This window comes from Balaenoptera borealis (genome assembly GCF_965194805.1).
Source record: "Balaenoptera borealis genome assembly, chromosome: 15".
NCBI lineage: Eukaryota > Metazoa > Chordata > Mammalia > Artiodactyla > Balaenopteridae > Balaenoptera > Balaenoptera borealis.
The window spans coordinates 26,927,517-26,948,157 of NC_138871.1; the positions used below are offsets into that span (position 1 = coordinate 26,927,517).

The window sequence follows — 20,641 nt, forward strand, 5'->3', positions numbered from 1 at the left end:
CTTTAATTACACAACTTTAAGCACAGCCACCCCCTCAACTGTCTTCTTTTTCTTTAGAAGTTTCTTGGCTATTTTTGGCCCTTTGCGCTTCTCTACAGATTTATTTGTTTTCAAGCTCCTAGAATATCCTGATAGGATATTGATTGGAATTATTTCAAATATATATATTAATATGGGATAACTAACTTCTTTATGACATTAAATCTTCCTGTTCACGAATGTGCTATACTGCATTTATTTAGGATATCTTTATTGTCTGCAAATATGATTTTATAATTTTGGGTTGTGAACATATTTTGTTAGGTTTATTACTAGATGCATCAGTTTTATTTAAAATATTGTATTATTTAACTTTTCATTGTTGGTTATAGAAATGAAACAGATTTTTTTTTTTTTTTAATAAATTTATTTATTTATTTATTTATTTTTGGCTGTGTTGGGTCTTTGTTTCTGTGCGAGGGCTTTCTCTAGTTGCGGCAAGCGGGGGCCACTCTTCATCGCGGTGCGCGGGCCTCTCACCATCGCGGCCTCTCTTGTTGCGGAGCACAGGCTCCAGACGCGCAGGCTCAGTAATTGTGGCTCACGGGCCTAGTTGCTCCGCGGCATGTGGGATCCTCCCAGACCAGGGCTCGAACCCGTGTCCCCTGCATTAGCAGGCAGACTCTCAACCACTGCGCCACCAGGGAAGCCCGAAACAGAGTTTTTATATTGATTTTTTAATATCTAGCCACCTTGCTGAATATTTTTAATCAATTCTAATAATTTTCAGATTCTTTTGGCATTTTCTGTGTATCTCATCATATCATCTGTGAAAAATGACAGTTTAACTTCCTCCTTTCTAATCTTTATGCCTTTTGTATCTTTTTCTTACCTTATTGTATTAGCTATGTCCTAAAATACAATGTTGGTTAGAATCAGAGATATTGGGCATCTTTGTATTCCTGATTTTAGACAGCTTAATGAGATCTTATATTATTTCAAGGGTCTGATCTGTTTTAACAAAAATGTCCCTACTTATAGATATGTTTTCTCTCATGGTTTCTAAAATAGAACTTGCGTAGTCCTAAGTCCCCACTGTAAGAGTGATTTTTTATGGTTGTTCTGGCTTATCCCACATTGTAGAGCCTTCTCTACATACAAATAGAAATGTGCTATAAGTGCAAAATGTACACTGGATTTCAAATGACTTAGTACAAAAAATGTAAAATATCCCATTAATATTTTCATATTTATTACACATTGAAATGATATTTTTGGCATCTTGTTAAAATTAATTTCACTTGTTTCTTCTTACTTTAAAAAATTATGGCTGCTAGAAAATTTAAGATTATATATGTGGCTGGCTTATATAAAATTTACTTTTAATAATTTTCTCCAACAAAACCTCTTAAAAATTAGCATATTTCACAATTAAAGACAATTTTAAAGTTTACATTCTATTTCTATCAGACAGCGCCAGTACAGCTAATGTAGATGATTCTCTCCCCTGCATCTGTCTTCCCCCATACCTGGCTTTGTCACCTTTGATTTGCTCTCTGCCTTTATCCAATCCCCCCTCTATCTCTCAGCCTGAAAACCACCTCCTCCCTCCAAGAAACAGCATTTCTGTCTTCAGGGGGAGTTTTTCCCCTCTTGGTTCCTTCCCATGTTCTGGAGTACCTAGGAGTCTACCCAAATGAGCACAGATGTTCTTCTCTGTTCAGTATCACAGGTTGGAAGGATGGGCTCTAGTCATGCAAATTGGAGTTTTAGGATCTTTGGGGTCTTGTTCATGTTCCTCATCAGAAAGGGCTTCAGGCTGGCACCTATGAAAAAACACGTAAGACAGAGACAGTATTTTTAATTTTCTTTGAAGATCACTCAGCCTAATTCAATATAGAAGAAACAATACGTCTCCTGTTTGTACATCCTGTCTTCAGTGGGACCTCTTTTCACGGTGCTGAGAAGGATTTGGGTCTTTCCTGTATCACTACCCCCATTCTACCCAAGGCCTGGCATCTTCACATGAAAACCCAGCATATCTGTTAAAGGTTGGTAAAGCACTCAGAGAGATGGGTCCAGTTCAAATTAAAAATATATATTTAAAAACAAATTCAAGGCAGATCAATATGTATTAATATGGACAACCTCCAAGATGTATTGTCCAGTGGAGATAAAAACAAGGTTCAGCACAGGGAATATTCAATATCTTGTATTAACCTACAACAGAAAAGAATCCGAAATAGAATATGTATATATGTATATATACATATATACGTATATCTGAATCACTCTGCTGTACACCAGAAACTAATACAACATTGTAAATCAACTATACTTCAATTTAAAAAAAACAAGTTTCAGAATAGTGTGTATACGAAGATGCTATTTGCATCTAAAATGCTTACGTTTTCAGAGACTGACTCTGGAACCGCAAACAAAAAAACTGGCATCAAGTTGCTTTGGTTAGGGATCTTGGGGTTGGGATGAATGGGATACGTACTTATGTTTTTAAAAATGTGCTTATTTACAATAACCAAAAGCTAGAAACAACCCAAATGTCCATTACGGGTGAATGGATAAACAGAATGTGGTATATACATACAATGGAATGTTATTCAGCTTTAAAAAGGAAAGAAATGATGATACATAGTACAACATGAACGAATTTTGAAGACATAAGCCAGACACAAAAGAACAAATATTGTATGATTCTATTTATATGAGGTACTTAGAACAGTCAAATTCATAGAGACAGAAAGTAGAATGCTTGTTACCAGGGATTAGGGTGAGGGGAGAAAAGGGAGTTAGTGTTTAAAGGATACAGTTTCCATATGGGAAGATGAGAAAATTCTGGAGATGGATACTGGTGATGGTTGCACAATAATGTAAATATACTTAGTGCCACTGAACACTACACTTAAAAATGGTTAAAATGGTAAATTTTATGTTATATTATGTATGTTTTACCACAATAAAAAATGTGTGTACACAGTGCCTTTAAAAGCCTTTAAATTGGTTTTCCCTGGTGGCACAGTGGTTAAGAATCCGCCTGCCAATGCAGGGGACACAGGTTCGAGCCCTGGTCTGGGAAGATCCCACATGCCGCGGAGCAACTAAGCCCGTGCGCCACAACTACTGAGCCTGTGCTCTAGAGCCCACGAGCCACAACTACTGAGCCCGCGCGCTGCAGCTACTGAAACCCACACGCCTAGAGCCTGTGCTCCGCAACAAGAGAAGCCACCGCAATGAGAAGCCCGCGCAACGCAACGAAGAGTAGCCCCCACTCACCGCAACTAGAGAAAGCCCGCGTACAGCAACGAAGACCCAACACAGCCAAAAAAAAAAAAAAAAAAGTGAACTGGGACATACCTTCGATGTTGGTACATCTCAAATTCCATTTTCCCCTCACCTTTCCCCAAATAACCAGTTAAGGAATTTAGCGTTTTTCTGTGTATGGGAAGATGCAAGAGTCTGGGCTCACTGAAATCATTTCTTTGATATGCACCACAGCTATATACAGGAGCCTGTATCCTGTATTTTCACATCCTGAGTGTCCTCAGGGCTCACCATAGGGAGTGGCTGCAGTCTGATGGCTGCTAGATGGCAGGTATTCTTCTCCTTCCTGAGTTTCCTCAGGGTTCACTAGCTCAAGTTGGAGGGCTGCAATCGCCAATGACTGATCCTCTCCTCTTGGTCAGGAATCTGACCAATATTTGGGAGACATTTCACGATCAAATTTTGTCCCACGATGCTGGGAGGCTCATCCCAGGTCAGGCAAAGATTCTTGATATGCCACTCTAGGTGCTAATTTTTGGATTAGGCTCTGTTGATAATTAAAGATTCTCTGGATCCTCTAATTATGATCCAGGAGACATTTTCCTTTGTTGCTTCTTCCCATACCTAGAATCATATTATTACAATTATTTTATGTTATAAAAGTGATCTATTTTCTTAAGATGTTTAGCCATAGAAGTTTTGTTTGGAGGCCTGGTTACACACTGGGTACTGCAAGAGACAACAATCTTATAAAATAGGATATAAGTAATGCAGCTAGTAGCATTGACAAAGACATAGTGCTGCAGGGAGACACAAAGCACAAACAACCTGGAAATAAAGAACAAATTCAAACAATGATTAACATAATATCAAGTCCACAGGAGAGCCAGCTGTAGACAAAAAATTCTGGCAGGATCAGGTAGAGAGAAAAAGATAAATGTTTCGTCTTTGTTTACAAAGGCAAACTTTATCAACTTGTTGTAGGTCATCGCATAAGAGAAAAGGTTTTTCTGAAAAACAAAGATTAAAGTCAGTATATTTCCCAAAGTCATAAAGTTATAAATCATATTTACCATTTTATTCAGTCTCATGTAATTAATTCCCATTGATCTGGATGAAATAATCAGGTTTCCCATTAGTTTTGTCATATGTTACCCAGTCCAGTGATATTATCTAAAGGCTATCAGAAACTTATATTTCTTAAAAAGTTCCTTTTTATCAGTCTTCTTGAAAATCTTCATTTTGTAAAAGCATCAGGACAAAACTTAAAATAGCATGGTTAAAGATTTGAGTACAATGTAATTAGCAGGAAACTTGGATATAACATTTTATAATAACTAGTATTATGCTTGATAACATCAGGACGTAGCAGATGTTAGGGATTCCATATAGAATTTGGAATATCTATAAAAATGACATTTATCCATACACCATAACCTAAGGTTCATCTCCAATCACTTGACAAGGTTTTTGAAGTAATTTAACATACCAAATAAAATTAGTTTGACATCTCTCTCTGAGATGTCTCAGAGATGTTCTTTTGAAGTATCTCAGAGTCAGCTGGAGGCTAAAAAGCTTTATTCAGATTTTGATATTTAGGAAGTTTGTTAAAAATATCAAAAAGGTTTTAAAACACAACAGGATCATAGGTCACTGAGAAACAGTACTTATTCATTTAACCAAAGTCACAAAATGATTAAAAGAAAACAAATACGGATCACCTAAGGGCACAGAAACTTATATAATCTGTTATCAAAAGGAGCACTTCTAACAGAGAGATCAAATTCCAGTCTTGTATTAGCTTACTTAACAAAATCCACTTACTTAGGTAACTTCAATCGAAATTTAGTTAATCCTGGCCATGTATAAAGCTTTCTCAGTAAAATGTAATTCCATTCCTCATACCTTCTTAACTGAAAACACACATTCTACCATGCTGAAATGTTTTATTATTTTCAGTAGCTTTAATTATATATTTAAATTAGAATCCCCGACTCTTAAAAACCTTAATTTTCAGTGACAACCAAGAGGCAAGTAATAGTTACCAAAATCTGGAGAAACTATTTTAGATGATTTTTAAGACATAATTATTCTTATAGCTTACCCAAAAGATCTTATTTCATTTATATTTACTTTAATTTCATCATATCAAGTTATTTTTCTTGCTGACAAATTTGCAACAGATGTAACAAGATTTCATTTAACTTTTATTAAACCTAGGTGCAGTGAAAGTACTATACATAATGCTGATGGCTCTAAAGACATGTCTGTATTAATTAAATCAACAAACTTTAACATTAATACCAGGTATTAATTTAATACTAAATATTTCCCAGTTCACACGAACCTGAAACTCATTTAGCTTAATTTCTCTTGTATTTAGAATTGTTTGGTTTGTAAGCACTTACTTTTCTTTAAGCCAATTAAATAGGGCTCATTTACAGATTAACCTCAGCAATGTTATCCAAAGACAAAAACACATACAAACACACAAACAAACAGAGAGACATCATAGTTCTCATTTCAGAAGTTCAGCCCTGAGTCAGGTACAGCAATGTAAAACCCATCAGTTTACAAAAGAGGTTGCATTAAAGTTGGGTTTCTGGCAGATGGAACAAATCAAGCTCACTTGTCTAGATGGCTAAACCCTTTCTACTAGTATTTATGGAAAACAAGTCAAGTTCTAAATTACTGTACCCTCTTTTTCAAAATTTGCATTTTAAAAAGATGGCAGAGATAAGGGTTTTTTGAGAAAACCAGATAGGACATTTGTATCTAGGCAAGATAAAGGCAAGTTTCTCCTAGGATGACTTTGTTTCCCCTTTGTTTAATGTTTAATTACAAGCCTCTTAAGATCACCCGTATTTATTAGAAAATCTATCAACTTGTTCCCCACTGTCAATGTTACCTAGGGCTCCTGTGGGGAAATCAGAATTGCAAGCCTCAAGTCCAAGGGAGTGTCCTGGCCTCTTACAAGATATTGGGACAAGGGAAATTGCCCTGTTGCAGAAGTGACTCCCAGTCCAAATTGGGTGCCCTGTCGGGTCTTAGATGGTGATACTAAACCAGGTCTCTGTGCCCCGGGTGTTACCATAGAAACTTCTGTTTGATCCCCCTGGGTAGGGGAAACAGGAGGCAGTGAATATTGTTGGTGGCATGGGGGGGGGGGCAGTCGGAACAACTGCTGGTGCAGCCTGCTTGGCCACTAGGGGAGCTGGATAGGCTGGACGGGAGTTTAAGTTTTGAAATAACATGTCCCCACTCTCATTTTTTTCTCTTCCCTTGTAGAACAGGTTTCCCCTTGGGTTTTCTTTCAGACTGCTGCACCATAAGGTGGCAGCCCTCTGACTCCTCTTCCTCCTGATGCAATAGCATAAATGCTCCTACATATGGAATCTCATCCTTTTTCCCTGCTCTTTTGCAGAACATTTCTAACTGCGAGATTGTATAATAATTGAGTGAGCCATTCAGGGGCCATCGTTCTTCTGATCCTAACATATATTGGGTCCACACCCTATTACAATAGTACATCATGTCTTTCTTAGTCATAGGCTCATGGCTATGTTTTGCCCATTTATCTAATATATTCCCCAAAGGGCTCTCCTTTAGGATAGATGGAGTATTTTCCACTTTTAAAAGTTTGATGACACCAAGACACAGAAGACGCCGACAAATTCCAACACAAAAGGCACAAATTCTAGCATCGACGCACACAAAACCAAGACAAAACCAACGAACTAGTTCCCAGATCGGGTAGACTTACCCTACAAAACCAATGAACTAGTTCCCAGGGAACCAGTTCCCAGAATTGGGCAGAGTCCAACAACAATTCCGCCCTCCAGCAGGGTACCCCAACCAGATTGGCTTGTCCCGTAAAGGAAAAGCCCAGATTGAGGGGGGGAGGGATATGTTCCTGGCGTGCACGCCGGAGCGACTTACCCTCTAAATCGAATCGAGTCCATTGACTCGTAGCACCAAATTGAAGTTTGTTGGTTCCTTGCTTCAATTGCCAAGTGCTGGGATAGCCAGTGCCGCCGCTTCAGGGAATTTTGAAGGGAAGATCCTCAGGACAAATGGTCCTGGCAGCTGCTAGGGCCTTGCCTCAATATTCCCTGACCAGGGTTGGTTAGACAAGAGCAAGGCTCCTGGTTGGCTCACTAAATTTGTTGCCGAGTCCAAGCTCGCTCTGCTCGCTGCACAACAGGCCAAAGAATAGGAGATGAGGTGTTGAGGTAAGGAATACGACTTTATTCGGACAGCCGGCAGACCGAGAAGATGGCAGACTAGTGTCTCCGATAAACCATCTTATCTGGGTCTGGATGCCAGTTTCTTTTATAGAATCAGAGAGGGAGAGGCGGTGAGGAAGTAAAGTAAAAGGGCCATCAGTCTTGCAAAACATCTCCTGGAATGACCAGCCTCAGTGAGGGGATGTGTTAGTTTCTTTTTTCTTGCAGCCATTCACAGGTGGGCAGGGTTTTCTGAGGCAGGCCATTATAACAAAAGCAATGAAAATGAAAGGTTAAAGTCAAAGAAACAGATCCAATGTGGAGTCCGATTTAGCTCTTCCCTGTCACACACTTAAAAAATGAGATGAAGGGGGATTCCCTCCTTTTTAAAAATGTTTTTAGAGCTACTAAAAAACTTGCATTTACACAATAGTTGATACAAATATTCCTCTGGATTGTACAAGAAGGGAGACAGGGACCACTGATAGGACCGGGTGTTTGATATTAATCAGACTTGGCTTCTTTCTTTCCTGCTTCATCAGAGGCTGGCCTCTCCTCATTTTTATTTTCTCCGTTTTCTGCAGGTAAGTCTTCTTTAGTCTCTTGGTGAGCCACTTCAGCTTGTTTTCCCCTTGCTCCCTTTTCCCCTTTGTTTGCACTTTTTTGCCTGAAGATTTATCCTTTCCTTCCACCTTTTTGGCTTCGTTTCCACTTTTGCAGAAGCTGTTTTAGCCAACAACATCGCTGATCTCCTCTTGGGCTCCTCCTTCTCCGCCCCCTCGGCAGAGCTGACCTTCCTCTTGGGCACCTTGGCAGCGGGGCGGGCGCGTGCTGGGTGCCTGCGGGCCACGGCATGCCACGAATCTTCGCGAAGCTGGGTTGCCTGGCCGTGATGCCAAAATCTTGGCTTTCTGTGCAACAATGACGAAAAGAAATACGGAGACGGAGTTTTGGAGGAAGGAGAAAAAGTAGCTTTATTCTTTGCTAGGCAAAAGGGGGAACACAGCAGGCTGGAGTCTCAAGAACTGTGCCCCCCCCACCCCCCCATAGGGAAAGGTTTTTATAGGTTGGGGCCCGTGGTCTGGGGTAGGTGATAAGGCTCAAAGTAATTAAGGTCTTGCATTTCTTTTCTTCTGCAAATTCATGGCCAAAGCTGGCGTCATCAGCAACCGGGTCTGGTGTCCCTGAAGTTATCAGCTGTGACCTTCTTTCTGAAATGAAGAGTGCTGCAAGGGTGTGTAGGAGAAGAAATGCCAGGTGCAAAGGATAATTCATATGGGGTCAGAGAGTAATTAGTTTTGCTAAGGACAAGTCTAGCTACACGTGTTTATGAGTAGTAACAGCTAAAGAATAACCAAGATTGCTTAACACTTTCAGGCCTGGTTATGCTGTTTCCCCAACCTGTTCATTGTTTACTTATTTTCCTTGTTTATCCAAAAAGAAAAGTCTCATTTCTATTTTTTACTGCAACAAATACCCCACTGCTAGTTCATTCCCTTCACATCAATGAAGGAAGGGAAATGGGCCTTGCGTTCTTGTCTGGCTGAGGACAAACTTCAGTTTTGCTCCATTTGACAAGCACCAGCTGTCCAGCCCAGGGGCCCATCTATCTCCTACTTCAGCCGCTGCCACTCCTGCCACCCATGTTTCCTTTTTTTTTTAATTAAAAAATGCCAAAGTCCATTACGTAAATTTGCATAATAAGGGCATGAGAATGCCTGAATCCCCATATGATGGATAATGCTGAATAGCAGCAAATTTTAATTTTTTCCTCAAGCTACCTGACGAAAGATGGTTTACTAGTATTGTTTTAATTAACAGCTTAGCACTCAAAAGCGTAGCCACCCTCTGGGGGAGCCCTTTGCCCAACGCAAAGGAATCCTCGGGATCCTCTCTGTGCTGTCTACCCTCTGCCTGCAGAGGTCGCTGGCCACCGCTCGCCTCTCTCCTGTGGTCCTAATCGGCTTCCCGTGTACAGTGCGCACGCGCATATTTCGCTCCAGGTGTCCAGCTTTGTGCCTGATCGAAGTCTTCTCGGCTGCGCTCAGCGCGCAGTATTTAACCCGGACTGGTCTTCGGGAAAGAGCAGCGTGTTCCCCCGACCCAGAGCGCCTCTGGGCCTCAGCGGCTAGAGGACCTGGGACGGGCCTACAGGGGTCGGGCGGCACGGCGGGCAGCCCATGCGGGCGGGGCGGGCCCCCGCTAGGGCTTGGGCGTCGGTCGCCGGTGGGGCCCGGAGCCGGGCGTGGAGCCCCTGACAGGACAGGTATGGAGGCGGCGACCCTGGAAACTGCCTCCTCCCCCACCGTGTTCTCGAGGCTCCTGGCTGTGCTCTGGGGGCTCGGCGCTCGCCTGGGGCGCGGCCGGGAGCCGGGTGTGCGGGGCGGGGCGGGGGTCGGCAGGGGTGGGCCGCGGCGGGGGTGGGCGCCCCCTGGGTCTGGGCTGGTCCGACCCACCTGAGCTCTTCAGCCTGCGGTGTGGTGTTCTCCCGGGGTCGAGTGATTGCGTCTCCGAATTCCTCCAGAACTGCAAGTGTTCCACTCCTTTCCTGGGACCGTCCAAGGCACCCCTGAACCCATTCCAAGCTACAGGTTTCCTGTGGGGCACACGGTTGAGAAGTTGTGTCAAACAGAAAAACAAACAAACAAAAAACAAAGCGGACTCAAGGTGGGGGTCTGGATATGCGTTTGGTGTGTCAGTCTCCCATTCCTGGCTTCCGCCTTAACTGGCAGGCTCACCCTTGAGCAGTCATCTTGCGCATCCCCACAACTAAATCACACAGATGACGAACTCCGCTATTTTTAAGAGGCGGTGATTTAGAAACTTATCCTCACTTATTACAGTGTGGAGAGCAGCAAGCCCATCTTGACCACTTACTAATCCAGTATGCTTAAGGTACTGAGAGTCAAGGAGCTATGAGGTGGAGATTGAAGATCTTTAGCTAATGTACGGGCGAAGCCCAAGGTCCGGGGATGTTAGCGATAGTAGTTAAGGATAACTTTTTTTTCAAAGACATTTTGTGCTCAAATATGTTCAGAAACTTCATGGTTAAAGTTTTCTCTACTACAGAATATTTTGGAACTTTCAGTATGCTAATGATATTTTTATCACGAATTTCCCAGTGGAAGTATAGTACGGAGAGTTTCCCAAATTTGAACGGAAAATACTGTTTTTCTTGGGTGTTACCTCTGTTTAACATATGAAACAGTTTGGGAAATGGAGTTCCAGAATTAGAAACTCAGGGTTTGGAAGGGGCAGTGTAGGTCAGTGCTTTTTGAACTTTAATGCTGCATACACAAAATCTGTTAAAGAACAGATTTTGGCTAGTTCTGTATTTTTAACAAGTTCCCGGGTGATGCGGATGCTGCCGGTCCATGGACCACACACACTTCGAGTAGCAACGGTTTTCACTGGATTGAAAGAGACCGTGTTCTGTTCCCTGCTCTCCAGAGCAAGCTGTGCTGCCTTGAATGATCACTTCCCCTGTCCAGACCTATAAAATAGGAGACTGGACTAGAAGATCTCAGGTTTCCTTCAGACCTAAAATGTTGTGACTCTAGTCCAGTTACCCTTGTGATAGTTGAATTACGTCTAAAATATCCTTGCCCTATGGCCAGTTTGGGCTTGAACATTTCTAGTAATGGGGAATTTACTGCATGTAAGGCATCCCATTTCATCGTGGGATAGCTCAATAAGGAAGTTTTTCATATTGCTAAAATACATCTCTATAACTTCCATCCTGTTGGTCCTAGGTTATCTCTTAGAATCAAACAGGAAAAAAAGAATAATCCCTCTTTAAAAGATGACTCTTGGGAATTCCCTGGCGGTCCAGTGGTTAGAACTTGGTGCTTTCACTGCCAGGCCCTGGGTTCAATCCCTGGTCAGGGAACTAGGATCCCACAAGCTGCGTGGCATGGCGGAAAAAAAAAAAAAAAAAAGACTCTTAAAGTGTGACATGACAGTGGTTCTACCAAGTTTTCCCCAAACTGAATTATCCTTTATTCTTCCATGACATTGTTTCAAATCCCTGTCTCTTAAATTTAGTCCTTCTGTGTGGAGTGTAGTGGGGCTGTAGCTGGACTTGGAAGGATGGGTGGGGCTTGCAAAACTAGGGAAAGCATCCTAAGCAGCTGGCAGTGCTCCAGAGATGACACTGCATATGTCAGATCCAGAATTGTTTGATTCAAGTAAGAAATGGTATGTCAGTGAAAGATTTTGGGCAAAGCAATGTTTTAGAGTGTGTAGTTGTCTTATTGTGGTGTATAATGTGGTTGGAAGTGGGGAAGGAGAGAGGCAGGGAGCCAGATATGCTTCACATATCAGTAAAGAGGACTTAGGTTGATGATAATAGTAATGCCTTCTATTTATGTATAACATTTTACAGATTACAGAACCTTTCACAGACAACCTTTCCTGTGAGGTAGGCAGAGCAGCTGTTACCCAGTTTTATAGATGAGGCACCAAAGAGAGTAAATGATTTGCCTTAATTCTCAAAGCTGTTACATGGCAGACCAAAGTGATGACAGTGGTAATGGAGGAGAAAGGAAGAATGCAGGAGGCAATACTGAGGAAGAATTGATAAGTTGGGCCTGAATGAACATGAGGGTAAAAAGGAAAAGAAGTTGTTAGCGAGGAGTCAAAATAGTTCGGAAAATCATAATACATGATCGACAACTGCCATAGGTTGTACTTGCTCAGATCTATCATTGTTAGTGGCTGTTTGGAGTTATACGTCAGGAGGGATTGTGGTAGAGGATTCCTAGGTTGTTTAGCCTGTCTCTTGGTACTGGGTGGTGTGTGGGCCTTGGGTTAGCTGTCCCATACCAAGGGAATTGAGAAGTGGATCCTCAGTATCCCTTGAGAAGGAAATGCTGAGCAATTGACTGATTCAGATCTATCTTAGGGTTCTTGCCATCCTGGAGTCTCTGAATTTTGTTTTATATAATTTTCCTTTTGAAGTTCCAGCTAATATTAGTTGTACTTGGCTGATGGACAAATTGGCTATCCAGTCTGACCTCCCCAAGCTCCCACATATCCACTGAGGGTTTCACCGAAGCAGAGACTGGACCCTTGTCACTCCCGAAGCCACGCTAAAGCTATTTTCCCAGAAGATCTGCACTTCCCCTAGAGCCTAGAGCGCGCTCTCTCTCTCTCTCTCTCTCTCTCCCCCCCCTCCCCTCCCCCTCCCCTCCCCCTCCCCTCCCCCTCCCCCTCCCCCTCGTTCTTTTACCCTGGAAGCATATGAGGTTGAGATTTATTGTCACTACCAAATTCCATAGGACCTGGAGCTGTCCCTGCATTTTTAGTTTCTTAGGCTCCTATCTGGTGAGGAAAGAGCTACATCTCTTGGGGTGTATGTGTGCCTGACTGTTGTACTTCCCCCATGGTGTCTCTGGGAAACCTGTCAGAACCAACTTATATCCCTAGAGCCTGGTGTTGGTATAGGCTTCTATTCAACATTGAGTGTCTTCTGTGTTCAGTGCTTAGGATACTGAGATGAATAAAAATTCTGTGCCCTGGAGGAATTCACGATGGGTTAAGGGAGACGATATTGTAAGTAAAATGCGATCTTGTAATAGAGATACTTCCAAAGTGTTGTGTGAGGGCAGAGGAGGGAATGACTAGCTCCACAGGGAGACATCAGGGGAATATTCAGGAAAGAGGTGATAAGTAAGTTGAGCCTTGAAGATGAAGAGGGAGACTTGGTGACTTTTGCAACATTTGCAGAGGCATAAGATAGGTAGATCCAAGTGGCTGGAATCTAAGAGAACTTTGAGATCAAAGGAGAGGTGGTTGATGAGATTAGATTCATAATGAGGCCAGGTTTTTAATGGCTTGTAGTTTTGTTCTAAGATTCAATTTTGTGGGAGGAAAGCCACTGGAGGTTTTTAGGCAGGGAGGTGATGTGGTTATATTTTGGAAAGCTAGTTGTGGAAATAGACTGAAAGGGGAGAATCTGGATCCAGGACATCAGGAGACTTTTGTAGTAACCTGGGTTTGGCTTCAGGCTGAATTAAGGATTAGTGGGGATGGGAAGGAGGGGATAAATCGGAGATTGTAGAGACAGAGTTCACCTGACGTAATGACTAATTAATTGGTTGTTGAAAACAAGAGAGAGAGGGAGTTGTTGAGGATGACTCAGTTTTCTATTTTGGATTGATGGTGGTACCAGTAGTAAAGGGGGAGTATAGACGAGGAACATTTGTTGGGGGAAGCTTCTGTGTGTTTTGGGTCATGTTGAATTTGGGCGTCTGTGGCGCTTAGCAGATAGGTGGAAATGTGGGTCTGGAGTTCAGAAGAGAGTCTGTGTCTAGGGGTGGTAGATGTAAGTGGTAGTTGATGCTGTTGGAATGGATGAGCCTAGCCATGCTTATAGAAGGCTGAAGATAACAGAGGAGATGACAAGGATTGGTGGGCAAGGTGAGAGAGAATGGTGTCCAGGGAGCTACAGAGGAAGAAGTTGCAGGAAGAGAATCAGCAGCCTCTGTTGCTACAGCGAGGTCAAGTAGGATGCGCTTGGAAAATGTACTTTGAGATTGGGCAGTTAGGAGATTGTGGTCACCAGGGCTCTTTTATTTTTTTAGTGTGAGCAGCTGGTTGGGAGCCAGGTGGATTGAAGAGTGGATGGGAAATGAGGATAGGGAGGATGTACTCCCTTTGAGTAGTTTGGGAAGGAAGGAAGGAAGGAAGGAAGATGGTGGCAGCTTGTGGAGGAGTAGCAGAGACTAGAGACAGATTTTCCTAGAAGTCTTGAGCATGGGTTATCTGATGATGTGTAAGAGCCAGTAGAGAGGTTGCATTTGAAGGCACAAAGGAAATGATGATTGCAGAGGAGGGTGGAGGGTTGTCTCTGAAAAGGAGACATCATTTCTTTTGAAGAGGAATGACAGAAGAAAGGAAAAGAATGTAGGAAGAAAGAGGCAATGATGGATACACCTAAATTTGCAAAGGAATTCTTATCTAATAGGTTCAGTTTCCTTTCTCAGCAAGGTTATCTGCTGAGGAATGGGGGTCCTGGTGTGGGCTCGGATAGGAACAGGGACTTGAGAGTGGTAAGGGAAACTTGAAACTGTCCAGAGAGGAAAGGGAAAGAGAGCAGAGTTGAGATATGCTCCACGAACATTGAGTACCCTCTGAACTTGAATCCTGCAATGTAGGCCTCTCTTTCCTCTTCTTCATAATAATTATGGCTGACTTTTATTGAGTGCTTCATACCAGGCACTCTTCTAAGTGCTTTTCAGGCATTCTCACGTGATTCTGACAACAACCCTGTTAGAAAGGTATTGTTAGTATCTATGTTTTACAGAAGGAGAAATTGAAGCATGGAGTATTACTTACACTTAGTAGAACTTATGTCTGATGAATCTCTTACCTCTGCAGAAATGGCATTCCTTCCTTGAGGCATCAGAGAAAGGCGGAAATTTAATTCCAACTCCCAGTTTCTGGTCCTTGAGGGGCTGGAGTTTAGGGCTGCTAAGGTGGGCCAGTCTGTGGGTATGATAGTGGCCTGGGTGAGCAGGGTGGTGGGGTCAGTGTTGCTGCTGTGTTTTTACAACTACATACGGAATTCTGAAATCCTTGTGTGATTTCCCAGCAACCTGACTAGAAAGACAAGTGACTGATAATGATTTGTTAGGTACTGCAGGCTAAGACCATGTCAATTGAGATGGTGAATAAGAAAAGAGATCTTGTCTCAATCAGCCAGAAAAAGAATTTTTACTGCCAGTTATGGGACTAGGCAGACCTATGACCTTACGTAATAGCATAGATTATTAACACTCACCTTTGATGTTTTCCCCATTGGTGTGATAGATAGAATTTGTAGGTAAGGTGCACACCTGACTTGAGTGAAAGGGGAGAATGGTGAGATGGCATGGGTGGAAGAGAAATGGGCTTACCTTTTCCTGCTGCAGCCACTGGAGCATCATTTCTGTGTCCTTCCTCTTGATGTTGCCATGGATACGCCTTTGCGTGGTGACTTGAGGAGATTGATTTCCATTATGATCAGATGATGACGTGGATTTAAAAAGAGAAAGGACAGAATGCTCTGCTTCTGGGGAGTGGCCGGTGAGCTGCCCAAAAGGCAGAGCCCAGCACAGCCAGCCGAGGTGGCTGTGGCTTTGTTGGCTGCTTTGGCTTTTGCTGAAGTTGTGAAATGGTGCATCTCTCTCTTTAGAGCGCAGGCTCAGGGTTCCCTGTCTGCAGGGTCCTAGTGCCAGGGACTTGCTGGTTGATCATGGGGAGAAAGCAGCAGGAACTTAGAGTAGGCTATTAAGTAGGACTGCTGCTAGCTCTGGGAGGGTTGCAATTCTTTTTCTTTTCAAAGAACATTTATTTATTTATTTATTTATTGGCTGCTTTGGATCTTTGTTGCTGCCCGTGGGCTTTCTCTAGTTGCAGCGAGTGGGGGCTACTGTTCGTTGTGCGGGCTTCTCATTGCGGTGGCTTCTCGTTGCGGAGCACAGGCTCTAGGCGTGCAGGCTTCAGTAGTTGTGGCAACGGGCTTAGTTGCTCCGCGGCATGTGGGATCTTCCCAGACCAGGGATCGAACCCGTGTCCCCAGCGTTGGCAGGCGGATTCTTAACCACTGCGCCACCAGGGAAATCCTGGCTTGCAATTCTTGAGTACCAGGCTGCACTCAAGTGCTTGTTGCCTTCCCGCAGAAGCGCCTTCATTGAGGATAAGTGAGGCATATTGTGTAGCTTTCCTTCCTGGCTCTTGGAGGTCTGGGCCCTTTAGAGGTGGGCCTGGTAGTCACTGGGTATTCCTAGGGGAGGGGCATATCCTGGGAGGGGGTAGACCTGTATTCAGTTTGGGAGTGGGCTACAGAAATTTCTGGGGATAATGAAGAGCTGGAGAGGTAAAAAAAAAAAAGTCTATTTAGGGTCTAGGTCCTATCTGTGTGAGATCTGCAAGGCAGATACTGGAGTAGGACCTAGGAACAGAAGGCTCTGTTTATCTTCTTTCTGGGTTCCTGTGCATATCTGGAATCCGGCCTTCCAAGCTTCCAGTACCTGAGCTTCTATTCCCCTCTCCTTTCCTGACTCCTGAGGGACTTATATCCACACATATCCCTCCCCTACTAGTGCTTTTAGAGATGTACAACTTCACCCTGGTTATAAGAAAATCTGTATCTTGCTGATTACCTTTATGTTTCATTTTATCTCTTTGCAACCAAATCGAAATACCCCGTGCCTAATGCAGTTCAGTTCAAGTGTGTGGACCCTGCTGTCAGACTGCCTGGATTTCAAGCCTCTACAAGTGGGATCAGAGAAAGCAAACAGTTGGGTTAGCCCAGGATCAAGGTTTGGTAAGGTGAGACAAGAGGAGGTCAGGGGCGTAAAGGATGCTGTGGTACCAGTAAAAGCAAGGTAGAAATGGTGCAGTCTGGGTGCCAAAGAGGCTTTTCCTCCTTACTAGTTCCTCCTTAATTCCTAATAATCCACTTCTTTTCCTCTCATTTCTGAAATGTTCTCCGAGACCACTGGTAATCTATTTATCAGACACAGATTTCTTTCCCTCCTGTCTTTCCATTTTCCTAGACTTTTTAGCAGTATTTAATATCATTGGGGAGGAAAATGGATTAGAAATCCAGGGAGTATCTGTCTTCTGGCTGAGGTAGCATGTAACTCAGAGTTGTCCTGTGTGACATGGGGTGGGGCCCAATGGTGCTGTTGAAGGATCACCTACCTGTACAGCTAGTCAAATGTGCCCCCCTTCCTACTCACATGTGCCCCGCTGGCTATGAGACTTAGGTGAGTTGTTTGACTTCTGAGACTCAATTCTGTCACCTGTAGAAAGGAAATAGTGGAATCCGTGTTGTCTGCAGCACAGGTTCGTTTTGGAAGGAGATCGTGAAATACACGTGTTAGTGGTCACAGTTAAATTTGCCTCTGAGAAGGCCCTATGACTTATTTTCTCTCTCTTAACATGTTCAGTTTCCCGTCCCAATTCTGTTGTTATCAATCATCATTCTCCCATTATACCTGCTTGAAAATCCCAAGTTTATTCATTCCTTTACTTATCCATGCATCCATTTATTCATGTGAGGTTTGAGTTCCTACCGTGTGCACTTGTCATTGATGTACCCTCTCAGTAATGATGAAGACAATATCTACAATTTGTTGAACACACATTCTGTGCTCAGCACTGTACTAAATGCTTTACTTCAGTCTTATTTAATCCTCACAACATCCCTGTGAGGTAGGTATTATTTCCCCCTTTTTTCAGTTGAGGTAACCAGGGCTCTGAAAATATCTTACCCAGAGTCATACACATGAGGAAATAGGAGAACCAAAGCTGTACCCAGGTCTGTCCATCTCCAGAGCCCATACAGGCCTGCTGCTTCTTTCCCCATGTCTGATCTATCATAGGGCCTTCTCGGGGCTTTTTTGTACTGTCTCTGAATTGGTCCATTTCCTCTTCCCTCTCTTTTTCTCTCATGAGCCTGGCTCAGACCCCCTCACCCCTTGCTCATTACTGCCATAGCCTCCTTGCTGTTTTCCCTGTCTTTATCAAGTTGCTCTTGCCTTCAACTCCATTCTGCTCTCTGACACCTGTTTGATCTTCCTAAAATAGCTTTCATTATGCCAGTCTCCTGCCCAGGAAGAGACTGGCTTCCTGTTGTTATTGGATCCAATTCATCTATCTCTACGTGATGTTAAATTCCCTGACTATCCATATTTACCTTCTAATACATCTCAATATCAGTGTTAATTCATTCAATAAATATTTGACTTCATGAGCTAAGAGTGATGGGATCATAAAGAGGAAAAGTTGAGGAGTCTGCTTTAAAAGGCTTATAGTTTGATAGGAGAACTCATCCAGAATTCACTAATTCAGCCAAGCTAGTCATCTTTAATTTTCCCTAGTCAAGCAAAATTATTTCTGTCTCTACTCATACTGTACTCACAAATTACAATGTTTGTAGGCTTTTCCTCTCCACATATCCAAACAGAAACCTCATGATTCAAGGGATAATCAAGTATCCCTTTTCTTTTTAGCTTACCTTTTTCCTCTCTGTAATTCCTTATAATATTTATCATCTAGACATTTTATTTTAATACCTATACAGCTTCTGCATTTTTTTTTACAGAGCACTTTTATGTGCTTTATCTTATTTGAGCATTAATGTAGATATGGCAGGTGATAGTCCCATTTTATAGAAGAAACAGCATCTAAGAAGTTAGGTGACTATATACACTTGTGTGGCTAGTGAGCTGTGATGTTGTTGTTGGATGTGCGCTCTTTTGAATCTTTGAAGGTAGTGTGGTCCAGAGGAAGAGCACGGCTTTGGAAGCCTAGAAATATGTGTGGTATCAATGAGGAGAGTAAAAAGTGCAGAGGGTTCTGGTTCAGGCTTTGGTTCCAGTTACGGCTCTACTCCTTGTCTTCTGTGTGACTTCAGGGAAGTTGCTCAGTTCTCTAAGCCCTGTTTCCTTGTCAGCATTGTTCCTGGCTTGCCTCTTATGGGGTTACTTTGATGTCCAAATATGATGATAACTAAGTTATTAGCTAACTTTGTTGAGTACTTACTAAATACCAGGCAATGTCCTAAGTGTTTTACATGGATTATCTCAGCTAATCCTCACAACAGCTCTCAGACATGTTCTTTGTTCCCAATTGACAGATGAGGAAGTTGAGGCACAGAGATGTTAAGTAACTGGACCAAGTTTATGTAGCTACCAAGTGGTGAAGCCAGGGATTGAATGTAAGCAGCCTGAGTCTAGAACCGGTGTTCTTAACCATGGTACTATACAATTGTTTTTTAAGGTGTTCTGTAGACTGTAAAGTGTTCTGAACGTACAGAAGTCCAGGCCGCAAGGAGCTGCATGGCCCTGCCCACCTGTGTAATGGTGAATAGGGAAAAGAGGGGGCAACGTGGAGATTTTGCAGAGGAGGAGAGAAATGGTTTCCTAGGGGGTCTGGCCAGGATTGGAGATGTGGAGAGGTGTTTGGGGGCCATATATCTGGCTGTTGGCTATCATTCTCCTATTAGGCTATCTGGCCTGCCTTAGAAAGAGGGTGGAATGGAGGAAGACCCTGTTCAGCCAGTGAAGCCCAGTGCAGACAAGACAGGTATCCCTCGGGCCAGGGGATCTACAGCCACACTGTACCCGTTAGAGCCATAGATCAGACCCCAGGACAACCTTGTTAGCTACTTAGGGGCAGGGACTGTTGGTTTCTAGCCCATTAGATGGATAAATGAATGAAGTGGTTACATAGCCCTCTTGAGACCTCTCACTAGAATGCATAATCTTATTAAACATTTTAAATTATAAAAGTAATATGGTTATTAAAGAAATTTTGTGAAATATAGAAAACAAACCATCTCATTGTTTCTCTTAAGGAGATGCCTAGGAGGCAAGGCCAGGAGAACAGGGGACAGGTGGCCGAGGTGGACTGGGCACTGCCCCCACTTGTAGGGGGCAAGTGGGACTCTGTTTCTGACCACCACCCTTACTAATCCGTTTGAACCTGATACTCTTAGGGTTCAGAGCCTGGCCCTTTATAACAACTAGAAGGGAGGAAGAATGACCATGGCAACCTTTGCCAGTGTTGAAGGAGCTGGGGTACTTGACTTGCTTTGCTCTGTGTGTGTGTGTGTGTGTGTGTGAGTGTGTGAGTGAGAAGTTGCCTCCATTGCTGCCCTTCCTTTGCTGTGTATTGGGCAGGGGGCCTGGCTGCTCTGGCCCAGGGTGAGATTGAAATTCAGACCCTAATCACGTGGGTTTGGACCTGACTCCAGAGTTTAGAAAGGGGAGGGAGGAGGAAGAGCACTAGAAAGGGGGACGAGAGACCCTTACTTTGGCTGTGTGAATGTGTCACTTGATGCTTGTGGGTCTGCTGAGGCCTCACATCCTGGGGGTGGGAAAGGTGGCAGTGACGGTGAGGGGGTGCAGATTAGGAGGATCAGCAGGGCTGTGCTCCTAGCCGTAGGACAGTGTACTCTAGAGGTGAGTGTTGAGGGTCTTTGGCGTGGGCCTAGTCCCTTACACTCTGTCCCTCTTGACAGGCCCAGGTGAAGCAAGGGGGCACTAGGACCCAGAGGCTAGCTCGATTCCTGACAAGTCTAGAGCAGCACTAGCGCAGAGTGAGACTCATCAGCTGGCAAGCAGGATTCGGTGTCTCTGGGTTCAGGAATCCTCCAGCAGCAG

At 43.4% G+C, this 20,641-nt stretch overlaps 1 protein-coding gene and 1 pseudogene across 5 annotated transcripts in view; one reads left to right on the forward strand and one right to left on the reverse strand.

Annotated features, from left to right (window-relative positions):
* Window positions 1–383: 383 nt before the first annotated feature.
* On the reverse strand, window positions 384–20,535 carry LOC309611798 (non-histone chromosomal protein HMG-14-like; annotated as a pseudogene). The gene is made up of 4 exons (XR_014249755.1): window positions 15,383–20,535; window positions 9,941–10,080; window positions 7,198–8,395; window positions 384–1,805 (listed from the first exon to the last, which is right to left on the reverse strand). The product of XR_014249755.1 is annotated as a non-histone chromosomal protein HMG-14-like (transcript).
* DCTN1 (dynactin subunit 1) overlaps window positions 9,508–20,641 on the forward strand; it is a 30,194-nt gene continuing 19,060 nt past the window's right edge. Inside the window, exon 1 of one of the 4 annotated variants that reach the window (XM_082356556.1) lies at window positions 9,508–9,750. The gene's annotated coding sequence lies outside the window, so the exon portion shown is untranslated. The remainder of the gene's footprint in view (window positions 9,751–20,641) is intronic. The other 3 variants (XM_082356549.1, XM_082356547.1, XM_082356548.1) reach the window with 3 other exon arrangements.